Consider the following 15,976-nt stretch of genomic DNA (forward strand, 5'->3'; position numbering starts at 1 on the left):
ACATCCATCACATTTTGTTTTGGCCTTCATGTAATTATTTGTCTTTGTAACCATTTGCTGAATCTTGAGCTCTGTGATTACAGCAATTTAAAGCATTGAAGTCATACATACATGCATCAGCGGCAAAAACCTTTTTACTCCAAACTCTATCAACTTTTAGGGGGAAGGTGATTCTTCAAACTCACTCTTCATTTACTCAGATACTCGCTCTTGGGCGAATTGATTCAGTCAAAACAACCACTTGTTTGCGAGCTTCTATAATCTCGATTCTTATAGAAAAACATACAGGGGTGCTCTGCAGTTACCTGTTGCCATTTTTATGATAACTTCATTTCAGAATTTCAAATGAACAGAGCTCCCTGACGCCACAGTGCAAACCTCCAATAACCGGGAAACAGAGGAGAAACTACAGCACACAGCTGTGCAGCATTTGGTATATACCTTTATTCTGTGCAGGAAGGCTCTCATAGAGCTAATGAAATCACTCTCCTACCTGATGATCCTGAAAGTGTTTGCTAGTTTGTTTTGCAGAATGAGGACGCAGTCGCACAGGTTCTCCTCAGCAGGGTGAGTAAGCCTGGTGGGAGAATGGCACACTACATCCTGTCATGTTGGGGCTGTTGCTAATTGTTTCCCTGAGACCAGTGGCACGCCAGACAGTCAGACCTAATTAGGATTTTCAAAGACTCCAACCTGCCAGACAAAGTTGTACAAACCCATTCCTCGAGCAGGTACACAACATTCACAAGTTGAGTTTATACTTTTGTGGAGACATCACAGATTATTTCATAGAGTCCTGGCTTGTGAGAAAACTTTGTATTTGCATACAAGTACAATATTACAGTAATTCCCTTTTTATTAAAAGTCTTGCTCTCATATTATGGCTGTGTCCCTGTCTGTTGACAGCAAATTCAGAAGAAAAGTCTAAATAAATCCAGACTGTGGTAACTCATGTTTCCCTTTTCACTTCTGAAAATTAAGTGTTATAATCAGCAGAGACTCTAAACTGGTTTTGGCACTCAGTAAACATTATCGAGCAGTCTGTAAGCCTCAGAGAAACACCAAGCTGTATACCAGCTGCTGTGTGCATACTGCCGCATGTCCTTTGAAGTGCCAAAGCCAACCAGGCCTCATGATGAATGAGCCAAGATGGACTGAAGGTGCCAAACGGCAGACTACTGCCAGGTCATTGTCCCAACAATAAAACGTAATTGAGCTCTGAAGCAGCAGCAGAGTTATGGGTAACGCTGTATTACACGCCTGACCAGAATTTTCCCCTCAAGGACTGTGAGGATTATTAGAGGGCACACATACATCTGGTGAGCTGTACACGGCCGGCATGTTCCGAGGAAATAGCAGTAGGCACAGCAGTCTCTGCAGCACAACGGGAACCCTCTTTTCAATTTCCTGCTCCAGTTTCCATTCCTGGTTTATTTCGTGCAGGGACCTGTAAAGAGGGATTCGCAAATGCAGAATGTAACATTTAGCCGATATGGCACCACAGAGCACAAAACAAGGAAATTGATTCTGTCAAAGGCAATATTTGTGATAATGATCTCAATAAAAAAATAGGGTGATTTCAAACAGGGTTAGCACAAGTCCCTATAGAGCGCAGCAGTTGTTTCTAACAGGCTTTAAAACAAGTGCTGTACATTTCAGGCTTTATGCTAGCCAGATACCTGAGGTATAATCTAGTTCCCTCTACACACTAAAGCTTGATATCAGAGCTGAGTTAAGACTTGTTGACATGCATACTTTTCCTCTGCTTGTTTTAGCAACAAAACAGTTGAAACAGTCAAGAGGCCCAGACCTTTTTTTTTTAAATGCTGTATCTAAATGATCCAATCTGTCTATCAAATTTGTAGACCAGCAAATTTTACAGTTGTTTTTATATATGTCGTCGTGCAAACAGATCTTTGCGCGCACTTAACACCAATTTCGTTCATTTGAGAACTTTAAAAAAAATATTGATAGATCACAAAACATCATCTATCCCTTAAAGGCTATATTTAACATTTTTATCATGCAGTGAAAGAAATGATCTAACAAAGACAACAGGACACCCTTTTATCATTTAAATCAAGTTTTAAAAGAATACACAGAAAATTCAGTTTTTTTGAAAATGGAGTGTTTATTGAACCTTCTTTGACGATTGTTCTTAAAGATACGATTACCAATTTGTTTTAATTGTATTTTAATATGTACCAATTTTTTTTTACATTGCACAATTTGTTGCTAATTTCATCATGTCATTTATTCAGATTTTGCATAAAAACTCAAATCAAATATGATGCATTTGAGTTAACAGGGCTAAGGAAACCTACTCTGCTCATTTAAAACCCCTTATTTTTTTATTTTAACTGTTTTAGCATTTCTCCTTTTAAAGACACGTTCCCTTTAGGCCAGCTTTCTGTTTTTTTCTACTAGTGCAGACAGAAGGTTCAAACAGCAGGTGGCACTGGCTCCTGTGCTGTGAAAACTGTATTAGGGATACCCCCTCTCAGTGACACCATAAAGCCCTGAGTAGAAAAAACTGCCTGACACAGAGTGTTTAGAGCAGTTGGAGGCCTGAGCTTTGGGATCCCAGATTTTACACTGGCTGACCTCAGTCTTCCAGACTTTGGTCATGTTTGTATGAGTGTTTAGTTTGGTGGGTTTCCATACACACCTTTTTGTGCTCACTGCATAACAACACACGGGGACAGAAAATGTGATAAAATGTTGAAAAGACTGTGTACTGCTGAAAGATGATAAACTACAAAGTGCAACAAAAAGGAACTAAAGTCAGACCACCCTCACCACCAAGGTCTTATTTCTTTATTAGGCTCTCTGATGAAACACTACAACGTGATTCAATTCACACTGCTTGTTTTTATGTGAAATCTCATTAATTAAGGAACCTTATTGAAAACATGCCTTTGCTTTGGTCTTGGTAAGGCATAACTTATATATATTGTATATGAAGCATTTATTAGTTGATGAGACCAAATGAAGAAAGACAAGACCTCGATTTGTCTTGAGCAGCTCTTTCTTATTTTTGTTTATTTTTCTCTAAATTTTGATGGCAACTTAGTTGCAATTAAACCCCAACTTTACAGCTCGCAGAGCATCATATTTGAGGAAAAAAAGATTATAAATTATGTTTATGCATTTATGTGTAGCACCAAAAGTTTGACAACAGGCCGGAGAACTGAGTGGAGCATTTAGCAGGGCTCTAGACTAACTTTTTGCCATGGGCGCACCGGTGCGCCTAACTTTAAAAAGTTAGGCGCACCGGCACAAAAGTTAGGCGCACTCAAATTTTTCAACCGCATTGCTTAACACCGCAGTTTTACATGTGCACTTTTTGGGGGGGGGGAAATTGCAGTCCATACAGACAATATTCATTTCTAAATTATTAACTAACAAACTTGTGCTTAAAGTGCTTTGTCAATATTGTAGAAAATGTTAAACTTAATCATCATCTTGGCCTGACGACCTGTTTGCTGTTGCATGCTGCTGAAAGGCAGTGGGGAGAGGGGACACTTGGGCAGTGCATTTATTGCAGCATATAATGTGTTTTCTGGATACACTGTGCTTTTTCAGCATTCAAAGATTGATGGCACCATGTCAGAGCTGGCTATGAATTTCAGACGGATCAGGCCTTAACTTAACAAAAAAGGTTTTAACCGTTCTTTTCATCTTTTCTTATTACCCACAGCTACATCCACTTCTGTCGGGCCTAGGCTGCTCACTAGGGCTGGGTATCATCACTGATTTCTATAATCCATTCGATTCCGGTTCTCAAAGTCCTGATTCGATTCAATTTAGCCTCAGACAGTCAGAAATATTATAATTCTGATCATTTATCAGTACTGATACATGTGAGACTTCATCAGAATTGTGAACATCACAGCAGATGCCTTTGTGTGAAAGTAACTGAGAATAAAACACAGAAAAACATGAAGGAGATTTTTCTGGTCTGGCTTTTTATAGCAGATAACCTTAAAGATATTCTGCAATATTCTGCAATTTTGCATAATTTTAAAAAGTTTAAATTTCTTCAGTATTGAACAGCAGAAACTAGGCTTTCTTGTCCGAGGTCATTTAAGTGAAAAAAAGAAAAAGAAAAGAAAAAGACAGCGGCCGACAGTGCTGTAAACAACGGTAGACTGGTGGGTAATAAGCGAATCAATAATGCAGAAAACAGAGATTTGAGACAGGAAACTATTCTTGAAGTACACAGAGAGAGGGAACTGTGCATGAAGTGTGATTTTTATCGTGGTGGAAGCAAAACAGCAAAAGTAAGAGGGAATTCATGACGACATTGATCAAATGTGAAGCGTAGTTTGCTGCTTCTTTTTGGCTCGGTGAATTTTGGTTGGAGAGAGACAAAACCTGCAGCTCAGAATCAGCGCAAAAAGACGTAAACACAGAGCGGACCCGACGCATCAAAATCGGTGAGCTCCGACAGCTTGTCCGTCTACGGGCCGTCAGGTGAGAAAGCCGAGAAAGAGAAAGCTGATTCTGATGCGTCGGGTCCGCTCTGTGTTTACGTCTTTGTGTGGAATCCGTGTACCTGCTCTCATTTGCTGTTTGGTGGTTGTTGAAATAGTTTTGTGAGCTTTAATCTGAGAATCTGGCGTTTCTGGCAAAACACAGTTATAGTTAAAAGTCAATTCAGGATTTAATGAATCTATCGCTTGATTCAAGCTACTCACCTCCCTCTTCCACCTGCACTTTCAACTGGACCACGGCCAATCAGAGAAGTCCCGCCCCTGACTATCTGATTGGTTTAGTCCACGATAGGGGCATAATGTGTGTCTGTTGTTGACCACACGGAGAGTTGCAGAGATATTTTTTTTTTGTTACCCGAAATATTTTTTTTAGTCGCACCATTGAAAAATTTGGTCGCATTTGCGACCAAATTGGTCGCACTCTAGAGCCCTGTTTAGCTTATGACTGCTGTTCGCTTAGGAGTTGGTGGAGAAGCAAAACAGACCTATTCGACTTCTGATAATTAATCTGATGTAAATGAACAATTATACTGCCATAAGCCTTGGCTACTGTGGAAAACCCTATGACGGGCTGAGCACTTCTTCTTCCTACTTCCTTCATTCATTTTCTGTGCATTTACAGCATACTTCATACAGCTATCTCAATCTGTGCCCTCTTCCTGTAATTTTCCATAGAAATCTTTGGCTCAGGAGCTGAAGAGAAGTCCTGATTTGAGATTACTGGCCACATCAACCTGCTCAGATCTTTTTTCTCCCTGTCTTCACACTCCTCTCACCCCACCAGTCAAAGCAGAGTCGCTGACCCTGATTCTGGATCTGCTGAAGCTCTATTTCCATTAAAAGGCTTTTCCTTCATGCTGTCACATCACAGAGCCTTTCTCAAAGGGGCCTGTTTGCTTTCACTGTATATGATATTGTCAAGGATTCACCTCACTAAAGTTATTATTCCATAAGTGAAGTGAAATGAAAGCTAATGCTCTCTTCTTATTAAATCTTGTAATCTTTTTCTTGTTTTAATGCACTTTGCTCTTTTCTTCTACCCGCCTACATGTAAAACACTTTGAATTGGCAGTGAGAATGAACTGAGCTATAAAAACAAACTGCACTTCCTTTATGTTCTCAAAGTGGCCTGAAAAATCTCTGCAAACACACAACAAGGTTGCTATTGTACGTACAGGCAAATTACATAATTTAACATGCACGTTCAAGCTGTTTATCTGCTTAAATGTGTACGTATGTTGTGTAATTCATTGGATGCCGTGGCAACCTCAAAACAACCAACTAACTAAGACATAGCAATGGGAGTTTCATACTGGAATGTGTGTGTGTGAGACAGAGAGTAAGCAAGTACATCACTAATTAGACTCATAAAAGTAACACACACAAACCTGGATTTCCAAATCTCAGGTTGCCACAGGAAACAGACAAAACAACTCCCAACAGCCATTTATTAGTGTTATTCTTTACAGATGTATGTTTGTATGAGTGTAAATATTTATGAGGCTTTTTTGCTATAACTCAAATTTTCCAAAACAGTGGAGTTATTGGAGAGACAAATTAGTAGAAATCTCTAATGGAGCATGTGTGTTAGGCACTCAATTTTTTTTAATTAAAGCCAAAATGAAATACAAAGCACCTTTGTTTGGATTCACGCAGCTGAAGGAAATTTGGGTGATGTTCAGTAGCTGCAAATTTCTCATCGTGGTGATTTTCGATATATTTTATTAATTGTAAAAGAAAGCTCGGTCTTGCTGGAGGTGCTGCTTCCAACAGCTTAGCTGGAAACATTCTTAAAGTATCACATTGCTATTACTGGAATGAAAATATTCCTCCTCCATTCCGGAGTCTCATCCCACACAGTTTTTCAACAGTAATGTTTTCCTCTCCTAGTGTTTCAAATGGGAAGATCTCAGCCTCTGTCCTGGAAAGAGAGACAGAGCTAAAGACTCCCACAGTTCTTTGCCTTTGTGAAGCATCATTTAATCACTTTTGTATGTCAGACTGGATTAGTACATGACACATAGCTAATATATATTTGTTATATATATATATAACAAATGGCACAGGAGGGTAAACTAACTTTACAAAAAAATTCTGTAAAACTCTTAAAGAGATTAACTGTTGTCATGCACTCGCACAGCTGAGGCTATAACAGGGAGCAAAGATGGCACACAGCAGTTTGCAATCACCATCACTCTCCCTTCATGACACAAAGGGGAGACTTTCACTCAGCAAGCATTTGATTAAAGCATCAGAAGAACATCAAGTTCCTTTTTTGTATCGCTGCAAAACACAGCATGGAGAGGTTGTACACAGCAGCAGATGGTGTATTCTAAAGCTATACCTGACTTCTATTGTGATGTTGGACAGACTGTAAGTGTATTTTCTTTGAGTAACTGTAGCTGTTGATATTCATTAAGAATCAAAAAGATCTTGTTGTCAGATTTATTTGAATTGGGATCGTATCAAAACCAAACCCTTGAACCTACAGTGAAGGAATTCAGTGGCTTTCCCACTTATTTTACTGGCATGATTTGGGTCCACAGAAAGGGTCACTGCAGAGTAATACTTTGAGCTGCTGTGAGTCGTCACCTTTATGCTCTAATTAGACCTTTGTATACTGACGAAAACCCTGGATGAAATTAACCCCATCTTTAGGGCTCCATTTGTACAATTATACAAATTAAGTGAAACCAGTGCTACGAATTTTGCAGAAAGTATATTGTTGATCCCGAGGGTTTCTTTTTGCCAATTCTTTTCTTCTTCTGAGTGTGTTTAATCTAAATTGTGGTGAAAATGAGCATCTGTATTATTATTGCTATTAAAGGGAACCTTGGATGCTCATTTCGAGCTGCATATTTTTTTTCTTTACAGCAGCTTAGCATGACTCGCTGTTCAAATTTACTGGACTACTATATACTGCTATGTAGAATATAATATTTATTTCATGCTGGGGCTTGGCCGTCATTTAATCATACATGAGAATAACTAGGAAAAGATGAATGCAGTGTAATTATTTAGTATCTTAAATAAGTGTTTATGAAACAAAGATCAGCAGGTGCACATGTACATGTCATCAAACTTTTATGTATATTAATTACTTGACCTAAAGACATTTAAATGAAACTATGAGCCAACATGGTTTCCTCAGTCTGACCCATACCCCATCCAGAGTGACTGAGGTTTCAGAGAGGAAACAGACCGCTTGTTAACCAGAGCTGCCGAAGAGCATGCAGAAGAGAGACACCTACTGTGTGTTAATGCCTACATCCTGTTGAGATGAGGTGGGTCACCCTGGAGACCAGATGTAGGTTTCTTCACAGGTGGGAGCAAAGAAATGGTGTATGTGCTCTGTTTGTTCCTGGGTGTTCCTGGATGTGGTGGATTACTGAGTCAACAAACAGGCGTTTGTTTTAGCCAGAGGTCATTGGCCAAAGAGCCGGTCTTTAAAGTTGCTGGTTTGACCCAGTGACCCATCCTTGAAAATAGTGAAAGTAAAACGAAATGCAAAACTAACTCATGGAGCAGCTCAACAATTTAAGAATGATGATGTACACTCAGTAATGTAAATTAAGTGTGGAATGGAATGTTAAAAATGTGGAATGATCTACCGCTCCACATTAGAAAGGCCCCAACTGTTACTCTTTTTAAATCGCATCTTAAAACACATTTCTTTACTCTGGCTTTGGAAACTGTATGAGAGTTACCAATTCTTTTATCCTAATTTTCTTTTAATTTTCTTACCTGTTGTTGTTGTTAATGTCATTGTTTAATTGTTATTTTGTACAGCACTTTGGTCAACTCCCTGTTGTTATTAAATGTGCTTTATAAATAAATAAATGAAATGAAATGAAATAAGTGCTTCACTGATCCCTCCGGGAAACTGAATAAGCATTGCATCAGAACAAAGTAGGTCATTCACTCCACATTTCAAATAAATCAATTCAAACAAATTTATTCCTTATCAAAATTTCCCATCATGTTATTTCAGTAAAATGACAATAAAAGACCAGTGGAGGAATGAAATATACCACGTTGTGCAGCTCAGAATAAAGAAATATGTTTTATTCCACAAGCACATACTTGCCTTTCTAAATGGCCTCATTAGCTTATCATCCTTTTACCCTCAAGTCAGATTTCTCTGAAATATTATTATTATAAAATTGTGATATTGTAGTAAGAGGAGAGTCACAGCAAAACCCTCCTTAGAAAATAATTTACTGGCGCCATCCAGAGGTCAATCATTGACACTGACATGTAAAAAGGTGAAGCTCTTCTGCCAGCTGGATAAATTCAGGGCACACGTAAGCAAACCTGTTTTACTGCTTTAACAAAGCTGCTGTCATAATAGGGAATTTATAAGTTGGTTAGGAATACGAAGAAACTCAGAGAACAAAAAAAAAATAATTCTTCTGGTCTGGACCAAGAAGAGGCGCCCTGAAACTTGGCTTATTATCAAGACTTTACTTTTCTTCATCCTAACAGATTTCATTTATTGCATTCAGGAGGTAACAACATTTTAAGATCATCCTTCATATTTATGCAGGAGCCACAAATATGAAGGAAGCCACAGCCAGTAAGTTTTGTGAGAGGCAGCGTACAGATATTGTATATTTGCAGTTCTGTAATGTGATGACTTAGGGATGCTACTGTTACAAAAGGGAGCAAAACAAAAAAATATCGACTTGTTTTTTCAGCTATATTTTTCACTGTCTCTCTCCTCTGTTTGAGATGTGCATTTGTTCCACAAGCTTATATTAAACAGAAAATGCAGCAATTCCTCCATCCTACAGTGATTGGACTGGTTTAAACATTGAGAATATGGCGTGAGATGTGAAGACACAATGCATTTTATAGATGTGAGGAATGGTGTAGGACACACACACACACACACACACACACACACACACACACACACACACACACACACACACACACACACACACAGCACGTAGTGCTTAGGCAATAACCTCACACAAGTTAATGATTTGTGTGTGTTAATGACTATTAAAGATAAACACTTTGTTTATCTTTAAACTAAAACTATGCGACTATTAATACTCTGAACATACCTTTTAATGCCTCATTGATGTCACTGCTCATGTACTCCATTCTCCTGGTGTCATTCAGACTGCCCCACCTGTAATCAGCTGGCCACTTAAAGAAGTTAAAATTTAAAATTCAAGTATTCTGAAAGAGTTCATAATATTTTCAAAACTCAAAACTGCAGAACAGATGATTTCAGAAGACTTCCACGACGAGGAAGAGTAAAGTTTTGCTTGGAAGTTAGTCAGACCCTCTGTGCCACGCGCTCATCAGTCGTAGCTGTTGGTGTTGGTGTGGCTGTTATACCAGGCTGTAATGCAGGCCAGGGCTTCCATTACCCTTACCTGTATTTTTATTAGTTTTAGGGATTGCTATTTAAAAAGGTACATAAAAAAAGAAACACACATTTATGGGTTGGTGATTCTTTATTAGGTTTATCAGGTTTGACATTTGGGTTACTATTTAAGTGACTGTTTGTGGAAGGTGAAGACTGATTCAAGCGTACGTGTTATTAAATTATTTATAGAACTTTTTATGAATATATGTATTTTTTCCATGTGTTGTATTGTGGTTTGATGTTTGCTTATAACTTCAGTTATTCCAGATGCTTACATGAATCAGGTAGAGTATAAAAGGAAGCCAGCTGAAAATAAAATTAAAATGAATTGATTTTAAAATCACATTATAGTTTGCAAAAAATATCATGTCATGTTTGACCTCTGACCTCACTTTTGCAATCCTGCCTTTCCTTCAAGTTGACCCCTCTCAAGAGACAGAGAATGAGCTGCCCAGTGTATTTCTAGTTAGTTAGAAATACACTGTAGTATAATATCATAGCTAATAAGCTCAAGCTATTCATGACCAGTTATTTACAAATCAATACCTATTATGGCTTGTATTTATATAGCGCTTTACTAGTCCCTAAGGACCCCAAAGCGCTTTACATATCCAGTCATTCACCCATTCACACGCTGGTGATGGCAAGCTACATCGTAGCTACAGCCACCCTGGGGCGCACTGACAGAGGCGAGGCTGCCGGACACTGGCGCCAGCGGGCCCTCTGACCACCACCAGTAGGCAACGGGTGAAGTGTCTTGCCCAAGGACACAACGACTGAGACTGTCCAAGCTGGGGCTCAAACCGGCAACCTTCCGATTACAAGGCGAACTCCAAACTCTTGAGCCACGATCGCCCCGTCATTATCCATGAGTTACTCCTACATGTTTGTGTAATCAAAATAAACATGTGTCCTGCTCAAGTTTTCAGGCAGTAGGCAGTAGGCTAAACAAAGAAGTTTGTTAAAAAAAAAAAAAACAAAACAGAATGAATATATAGAAAGTTTTATACTATTTCTTTAAAAGTTAATATTGTCCAGAGAGTGGAGAAGTGCCTTGGTGGAGGTTTGTACTCTCCAAGTGCTTCTTGTTTATATATCTTATCCACCATGATAAAGGCCTTTTCCCTTTCACCTGCTGCATTAATCGTCCTTTGTCATCATGACCTTTGGGGCATGTAGTAAACAATTAAGAAAACGCACCGTCATACTTTCTGCACATCTAATAAATGCAGGCTGCATTTCAAGGAAGTTAAAATGAACCTGCGTCCCAGAGTAATCTGATTTCTTATTATTAGAGTAATAACAAGTTTTCTAAGAACAACCTGAAAGAACATGTGCGCGCGCGCACACACACACACACACACACACACACACACACACACACACACACACACACACACACACACACACACACACACGCAAAGATGTTTAAACAAAGAAATTTAAAACAAAAGAAACTGACACAAAGTGCTTTATAATCACATTTATTTGTAATCCAGGTCTCCAAGAACCCAGTTAAAAACACAGAACTAATTAAACAAGTCTGAAAATGAGATTGAAAAATCCAACAAAAATATAAATATATTATATAACAAAACTCTACTTGCTCAGCATGAAGTATATAACCATGTCAGAGATTTGCTAAGAATCAAGTTCATTTATTTCTTGTAGAATATAAGAGTATAAGACAAATACATTTTCTATTTTCTTTATATATCTTCGTTATTTTGTGAAAAACAAGGAACTGGGAACAGACTGCGAAAAGCAAGGGAAACACACAGCAACATGGACAATGTGACAACAAGCAGCGGGAGACCGAGGATTTAAATACACACACAGCATAACAAGGGGAGGCAACAGGTGGGAATACAGGAGGAACACATCAGACATAATGAGACAGGGAAAGCAAAACTGAACACAATGAACACGGGAGAGAGTATCAAAATAAAACAGGAAGTACAAAAAACATGGAGAAGAAGACTAAGCCACACAGACTTGACACAGGGACTAGGAAGAAACAGACATGGGGACATGACTGACACTGGAGAGACAGAAGGGGAACACCACATGAAAACATTACAGGTACAAGGCATGAGTCCTTTAGCAGCAGTAGTTATATTACTTTTACACAGGTTGCATTATACAAAGAGAGAACATTTATCAAGCATAGGAAAAACTAAGCCAGAAAAACCTTTCAGGTTTAAGTCTCATTAATATGAAAATTTTGTCAGTAAGTTCTATCACCTCTGTTTGCAGTTAGTTCTAAGAATGACAAAACTAGAGGGAGTGTCACTTATCTATTGCTACATTGACTGCATTGTTTTTCAGTGTGTTGAATTTTCACTATCTTAGTTTCATTTTAATGTCATGGTACTGAGTCTGTGGACTCGGTGGTTTTGTTTTGATTGTCATTATCTTTTGTTTCGATTTAATTCTGATTAAGATTTTGTTTTGGACTCTGTCCCTCCGTCCTGGTTGTTTTCTTTTTTTTTTTTTTTGTGATTTTTGTTTTTGGGCTGTCTGGAGCCAGCCCTTAGAGGGGGGTACTGTCATGGTCCTTGGCGTCCTGTCGTGGACTCAGTGGTTTTGCTTTGATTGTTGTTATCTTTTGTTTCGATTGTGATTGTGATTAAGATTTTCTAGTTCTGAAGTTTTGGTTTCTGTGTTCTCTCTGTACTGTGTTAGTTTTGTGTCTCCGTGTTTATGTCATTTCCTGTTTTATTTTGACAGTGCCATGTCCTACGTTAGTGTGTCTAGTTTCGCTTTCCTTTGTATCGTTATGTCCAAGTTAGCCCAGCTGTGTCTCTCTCCTGTTTCTCATTCCCTAATTGCTCCTTTGTGTATATGAGCCCTGTGTGCTCTCCTGCTTGTTGCTGGTTCATCTATGTTATTTCCCTGAGTCTCCCTGCGTTTCCAATTCTCTTTTGTTAGTTCTCTCAAGTTTAGGTTATCCTGAGGTTCTGTTTCATGCCCGCTACATTTCTGTTTGTTTCACCTCCCAAATTAATAAAACTCACTCGCATCAGAAGCTGCCTGCATCTTGGGTCCTTCATTACATTCAACACGGCTTGTCCTGTGAGCTGTGACAGCTCAGGGTTCAAACATTCACATCTAGAAAGACATTGTAGGTGATGATGGAGGCAGAGAAAGAGTTTGAGGTTTTTCTGGGTGTGCCTCTGGGACTTCCTCTCCAACAGGCCTCAGCTGGTGAGAATGGGGAGCTGGACTTGTGCTGAACACGGGCCACAGGCTGTATGTTCATCCGGCCTTATTCACACTCTTCACTCATGACTGTTCTGCCATTCACTTCACTAACACAGTTGTGAAGTTTGCGGGAGATACGACTGTGTTGGGTCTCATACTGGACAATGATGACACTGATTATACAAAGAAGATCCAACACCTGACACAGTAGTGCTTAGGCAATAACCTCATCCTAAAAACCAGCAAGACCAAGGAGGTCATTGTTGATTGGAGCAGGTCTAGGAAGACAGAACATGCTCCTCTCTTCATACATGGAGAGGAAGTAGAGTGTGTGGACAGCATTAATTTCCTGGGTCTCCACATAACATCTGACCCGACCTGGGTGCTGAACACATCACACCTGCTGAAGAAGGCCCAACAAAGGCTCTTCTTCCTCAGGAAGCTAAACGGACGCGTCCTCTATCTTAGTATGACAGTGTGGTACGGCAGCTGTACAGCACAAGACAGAAAGAACTTGGCCCAAGTGATGAAAACAGCACAGGGGATTGTGGGAAGTCCACTTACACATCTGAACTAGTAGGTATAGGCTGAACTGACATATCGCTGCAGACCCCACCCATCCTGGCAACAGAGTATATACTGCTTCCTTCTGGACAGCAGTACAGCAACATACAAACACGCACCACCAGGCTGAGAGACAGAGAGCCATGAAAGCCCCAGAGATTTGAAATCCATCTAAATTCTTTCCGTCTATTGTGCAAAGTGTGCATTCACCTTGTTTTATAGTGTTGGATGTTGGAAGGGTTCTTCTTCTTCTCTTTCTTCTTCTTTTGCACATTTATAAATATCCGATTAACTTTCGTTTTCACATTCTGTTAGGAGTTGGGACTGCCTGTCCTTTTTTAGTGGATATAGACGTTGCTGCTATCATCTGGGTTTCCTCGATGCACCTGCGGAGCACCAAGCGTCATGTGCTGGGCTATTTGATAGATCAAAAAATATCTCCAGGATAATTAAAACATGAAAAAATTCCTGTCAATTTCTTTAAAGTCCCATTTTTTTTAACAAACATTAACAAAACACTTCACATTCTAAAAAAGAATAACTAGTGACAATTTCTGAATAGTATATAGCTATATTTTATAATAATGCTAAAATAGAAGACAGGAAAGTTTTAAGAATAAATTCTTAGTCACAAAAATGAAGAAAATGCTATTTTCATTTAACTTTCTTACTGGATTTGAGCAAATTTCACAAGCTGCACCATAAAAATCTCAGTAAATAACCTGTATAGTACAAAATTTAAGAATTTCCAGGAGGTATCCAAATTATATCTGTGAAAATTATTTGGTTAAATATGTGCACATTTTTCATTTTCAACACCTACTTTACCCATGATTTTGAGATGTGTTGCTAACTTTTAAAGTTTTTAAAGATATTCATATTTAAACATTGCCGCTGATTTCAATGTGTGAAAGATATGTAATGATTTGTAAGATTCTAAGTTTTGGCTCAAACAAAGACAATTTCATACTAAGTTATTCTAAACTTTAGGACATTAAAATTAAAAAGTGAAACAGAAAGAATAATTAAAACATGCTGTTCTGCTTTATTGGTTTTCAAGCTGGTAATCTCAAGGTTGTTTTGAATCTCTCAGTCATTCTTTTGTCAACCCTGTTCAAGAACCTGAATTTTATTGATTAGGGTGAGGGTGTCACCTTTTGATTTGAGCCGTACAGATTAAACATTTATGATGATTATTTTTTATATAACAAAAAGTGATATGTGGATCAAAGTTCAAGTGGTCTGGAACACATCATGGCAAGATAACGTTAGTTACATCATGTTGTAACTAACAGTTACCACTGGCCTCTCAAAATCAGCAGGTTGCTCTGAAGTGATAATAAGTCTAAATATATCACTTCTTTAATGTCATATAAGGTCAAACTTTCATAAAATGTATTTTATCTTTGAACTCTGCTTAAAATTCCACTGTCTTTGTTTGTATTTGCAACATTTAGGACAATTATTTGGATACAATTCAGAATCACTTTAGTTTTTTTTTACAGTGTTGTGTAAAAGTTTTTGCTCCTTTCTGATTTCCTAATTTTTGTATGTTTGTCACATTTAAATGTTTCAGATCATCAAACGAATTTAAATATTAGACAAAGATAACACAAGGAATCACAAAATGCTGTTTCTAAATGAAGTTTTTATGATTAAGGGGAAAAAATCCAAGCCTACATGGCCCTGTGTGAAAAAGTGATTTGCCCCTAAATCTAATAACTGGTTGGGTCACCCTTGGCAGCAACAATTGCAAAGAAGCGTTTGCGATACCTGTCAATGGGTCTTTTACAGCACTGTGGAGACATTCTGGCCCACTCATCTTTGCAGAATTGTTGTAATTCAGCCACGATGCCATGATGGATCATTGTGCTTCTGCAGAACCCAAGCACACTTCAGCTTGAGGTTACGAACATTTGGCCGGACATTCTCCAAGTCTTACAGGTCCTGAGGCAGGAAGACAGACCCAAACGATCACACTACCACCACCATATTTTAATATTGGTATGATGTTCATTTTCAGAAATGCTGTGTTACATTGATGCCAGATGTGATGGGGCACACACCTTCCAAAAAGTTCAACTTTTGTCTCATCAGTTCACAGTGTAGCTTTGATCACAGTGGGAAGGAAAAACTTCCTTCCAGCACAAAGTAACCTGCAGCACAACCAGGCCCATCTGCTGTGAGTGGTTGGGGGTGACAGGACAAAGACACACTGTGGAAGAGAGCCAGAGATTAATAATGACTAATGATTAAATGCAGAGTGGTGTATAAACACATAGTGAGTGAAAAATGGTGAGCGAAGAAGAAACGCTCAAACTCCAGCAGC

Source organism: Pelmatolapia mariae, linkage group LG16_19 (genome assembly GCF_036321145.2).
Source record: "Pelmatolapia mariae isolate MD_Pm_ZW linkage group LG16_19, Pm_UMD_F_2, whole genome shotgun sequence".
In the NCBI taxonomy this organism is placed as follows: Eukaryota; Metazoa; Chordata; class Actinopteri; order Cichliformes; family Cichlidae; genus Pelmatolapia; species Pelmatolapia mariae.